Source organism: Pseudophryne corroboree, chromosome 2 (assembly GCF_028390025.1).
Source record: "Pseudophryne corroboree isolate aPseCor3 chromosome 2, aPseCor3.hap2, whole genome shotgun sequence".
NCBI lineage: Eukaryota > Metazoa > Chordata > Amphibia > Anura > Myobatrachidae > Pseudophryne > Pseudophryne corroboree.
Window position 1 is genome coordinate 567,721,201 of NC_086445.1, and position 4,383 is coordinate 567,725,583.

At 49.1% G+C, this 4,383-nt stretch overlaps 1 non-coding gene across 1 annotated transcript; it reads left to right on the plus strand.

The window, feature by feature from the left end:
- Positions 1 to 251: 251 nt before the first annotated feature.
- LOC135054226 (U6 spliceosomal RNA) lies at positions 252 to 357 on the plus strand. The gene has a single exon (XR_010243436.1). It is a non-coding gene; the product is annotated as a U6 spliceosomal RNA (small nuclear RNA).
- The last annotated feature ends 4,026 nt before the right edge of the window (positions 358 to 4,383 follow it).

Genomic DNA, 4,383 nt, shown 5'->3' on the forward strand with positions numbered 1-4,383 from the left:
GGGCACCCTGTGGCTGTGGCTTTTGAGTGGGCACGTCGATTTCGGTATACTTAGGTGAAGTTTGGTGGTCCCGTTTGGGTCCAGCCAGGCGGGGCGTAGTCTGGTTCATGAGGTTGCGCTGCTCGGGCTAGCTTTTGCGCTGGTTTTTCATTGGGGCGTTCCGGATCAGTGGGTTGGTGGCCTGTGGCAGGTCGTTTTTGTACTCCGGCTTGCCTTTCAGTGGTATTTTATCATGGCAGGGCGCCTAGATGGTGGTCGGTTTGGCAGCACATATACTGAAATTGGAATGATGCAAAGAAGATTAGCATGGCCCCTGTGCAAGGACGCCACACAAATCGTGAAGCGTTCCATATTTTCCTGTGCAGACTTGCTGGTTCTGCACAGGATTGGGATGGCCGGGGTCATTAGTTGCCCCCCCTTTAGAGCGCCGGCGTGTAAGGATGGTGTGCACATTGCCCTTGGTGAGGGTATGTGTCCGATGCGGCCTTTAGGGGATGGCCATTTTCTTTTGTGCCCTCCTGGGTCCTCTTTGCTAGTTTTTTAGTTTTCTGTAGCGTTACGGCTATGGTGATTGTCGGGGGCTTGCAGTGGGGGGACCAGGGTACCTGTTCCTTGCAGATTGGTGGGGCTACACCTGCTTCGGTGGCGGGTTCTTCGGTGACAGCGTTAGGTGCTGGGCTGCTGGGGATATGCATGGTATACAGCCTCTGTGCATTTGGGTAAGGTTTTCGGGCTGTTGATACCCATTTCCTTGTGGATTGGGGCTGTTGCGCATGCTGCAGCGGCTGGTTCTTCAGTGGCAGCAATTTGGGTGTTTGGCTGATGGGAGTCTGTGTGCTATACAACCTCTGTACGTTTGGATAAGGTTTTCGGGCTCTGGTACCCATTCCTTGCGGATCGGGGGCTGTTGCACATGCTGCGGCAGCAAGTTCTTCAACGGCAGCGCTTCGGGTGCTGGGCCGCGGGGACTGTGCGTCGTATGGTGGTTTTAGGGATGGGGTACCCATTCCTTGCGGATGGGGGCACCTACGCGTGCTGCAGGTGGCAGGTTCATCGGCGGCAGCGTTTTCAGGTGCTGGGCCACTGGGGATTTGCGTTGTTTTGTGTTTTAAGATTAGGGTACCTGTTCCTTGTGGATTGAAGCGGCTGCGCATGCTGTGGTGGCAGGTTTGGCAGCGGCAGCAATTCCGGTGCTGGGCCGCTGGGCGTCTGCGTGGTGTCCGACTGGTGTACATTGGATAAGGTTTTCGGGCTATGGTACCAATTCCTTGTGGATGGGGGCGGTTACGCATGCTGCAGCGGCGGTTTCTTCAGCGGCAGCGATTCAGGTGCAGGGCCGTGTGCGTTGTATTACGGTTTGGTGGAAAGTCGCTACCAGCCAGCAGTCAAGGGTGCATAAGTGGTCATTGTGGGGCACCCCCCTTTTTGTAGGTCGGCGAGTGTGTCTTCCCCCTGCGGGTGGACTACGGACGTTCCTGTGCAATTGCGTCCTTTGCTCTGCTGGAATAAAGGGTGGTGAGTCCTGCACAATGCGGGTTATGCTTTAGGAGGTGGTGGGAAGTCCCCTCCTAGTTTATTTCAGTATTATTCTAGTTGACGGATGCTGGTGAGTTGGCAGCGCCTTTTTCGAAAGGCGTTTGGTTGCGGCTTTAGGGCTATGGTACCCGGTCTTTGCGGATTGGGGCAGCTGCGCAGACTGCGGTGGCTGCGATTCGGGTCCTGGGCCACTGGGAATCTGCGTTGTATACGTTTTGTGTATGTTTGTAAGGTCTTAGTTGCACCTGCTGCGCGAACACAAAAACTATGTTTACTGGACAGTTTTTGAACGGAAAGCATTCAGGAATTGAGGGTGTGAAGCGAATTTTTTAATTTTCCTCCGAGGGGGCCTAATTACAATTGGCTTATCAAAGATCCACGGGAGGTTTTTTGAGTTTTCTCCTTCACTTGGGTTTGTTTTTTACTACTCTTTATCATGTAATTTTTATTGTCTGTTTTAGTCACAGGTGTTAGGGATATTTTCTTTTTCAGATGCTATCGACACGCAGGCGCGTGTGCCTTGTTCGGCCACTTTTATAATTTTTGGGCGGCTTTGCATCCTCTGGCAAGTGGAACGGCTGTGGTTTTGTTCACGGGGTGGTCCGTGGGTTAGGGGCTCGTTGCTTGCATGGGGGTGATTTGGTGGGGTTTTCTTTTCTACCGGGTAGGTATGTGGTGTTGCCAGTTTAGGTCGTCCTGCCCCTAGTCAGTACTGAGTTGGGTCATGTTCGTAGGCTTCTACCTCATATTTGCTATCAGGTCCCTTTTTGTTGCTCTATGCACTCACTGGCTATTCAGCGGCGTTCTGCTGTCATTGGCCGAGGAGGATTATGCTTTGTTGTTATTGTAGGGGTGCAGCGTGTTTCTCTGCTATCTGTTCGGGCCCGTGAGACGGTGGCTCTGCAGGTTTGTTTTGTAGCTTTGGGTGGATTGGTAGTGCGGCATCTTTCGCTGGTTCTCCGGGCCCGCAGTTTTTTGCAATGTTGAGCATGTTAGTCTTTTCCCCGGGGGGGTCGGTGGTTCTTTCTTGATGGGACTTTTGGGTTTTGCTTTAGCTTACAAGGTTGTTTTATGTTTTTCTGGGGATGGCGGACGTGGTTTGGTAAACCTCGTTGTGGCGGGAAAGTCGCTACCAGCCAGCGGTCATAAGGCCTAAGTGGTCATTGTGGGGCACCCTCTTTTGTAAAGACGGCGAGTGTGTCCTTACCCTGCGGTTGGACAATCGGACACTCCCCTAGGGGAGCATCCATATTTGCCAGAGGAAAGAGTGGTGGGTCCTGCACAATGCGGGTTAGGCATGTAGGAGGTGGTTGTTTTGGTAGTCCCCTCATCAGTTTCGGTGGTATAATTAGGTGACTGGAGCTGGCATTTGGTAGCGCCTTTTCTTTTGCCATCCTCCAACATAAAATCTAGTTTCAAGTTCCGGTCAGCCATCAATAAATACCGTCTGACCTTTTAAATATAGCTATTGGTGTCCGTGTCTTTATTTGTAGTGCTAAGCTAGCTTAAAGTTAAACGTGTAAGTGATCACAATAAAATGATGGGTGCCTTAGATTAGATGAGGGCTGAATAAGCACGAGACCATATAAAAGCCCAATTTTTTGTGATTGGTTGTTTATGACAAAGCAGTTGCTAGGTAGTTTTTCCAAGGGACCTTGGGAATTTTCCATATGTTGTTTTCCTTGTCCATCAGTATTTGTAGGTGTAGGCTTCAGTGCATATAAAAGCTTGGGTCATGTGCTTCATACTTCCTCCTTGCCATTTGGACAGCCCCACCCGCCCTCCCTCATGTTTTTCTCTGCTGTCAATTTTTGTGTTCTGGTGTTCTCTTTTGTCGGCTATTAAAAGCCAGATAGGCGGGAAAGTCGCTACCAGCCAGCGATCATAATGCCTAAGTGGTCATTGAGGGGCACCCTCTTTTGTAAAGACGGCGAGTGTGTCCTTACCCTAAATCTAGCTATTGGTGTCCGTGTCTTTATTTGTAGTGCTAAACTAGCGTAAAGTTAAAAGTGTAAGTGATCACAATAAAATGATGGGCGCCTTATTACTTCTCCTAATTCTGCCGCTTTTTCGATTTGCTTCAGTAACAATTTCTCATCAGACATATTAATATCAGGCGGCTTGTAGCAAATCCCCATTAGTAGCTTTCTAGTTCCCATTCCCCCGTGTGCAATTTCTGCCCATAAAGTCTCCACAGTATCTACAGACCCATTGCAAATGTCTTCCTTTATATCAGGCTTTAAAAAGGCTTTACATAAAGACATACCCCTCCACCCAATTTATTTAATTTGTCTCTCCTGAACAGCATATAACCCTCCATATTAACTGTCCAATCATGTGATTCGTCCCACCAAGTTTCAGTAATACCTATAATATCATACTGTTTGTAGTGGCAGTGGTGAATTTTGTGGGAATTGGCAGTGGTGAATTTCCCATTAGGCACATTGGGCACGTGCATAGGGGCGGCACTTGTTTGGGGGCAGCACTTGGATGCTTGTATTGGTACTGTCAGCCCAAAAAGTACCAGTAACTGTCAAATATTTCCACTGTACTTTACCATATGCCATCTTGAATGGAGTATAAATGGGTAGGACATGCACATAATGCCCCTGTAAACTGTCTTACTTAGTAAATATGAACACATACAGTAATTCATTGATATTATTTATTATTAAAACAATAAAATAAGGGCAGGTGGGGGGAGGCCATTACTGGTATGCCTAGGGCCACCCTCACCCCTAAATCCACCCCTGGGTAGTGGTGGTGGTTGGGGGCAGTAGGCTGAAGTTTTGCCTAGGGTGACGAGAAAATTTGTACTGGCCCTGTAATCTACCTTTTCAAAACAGC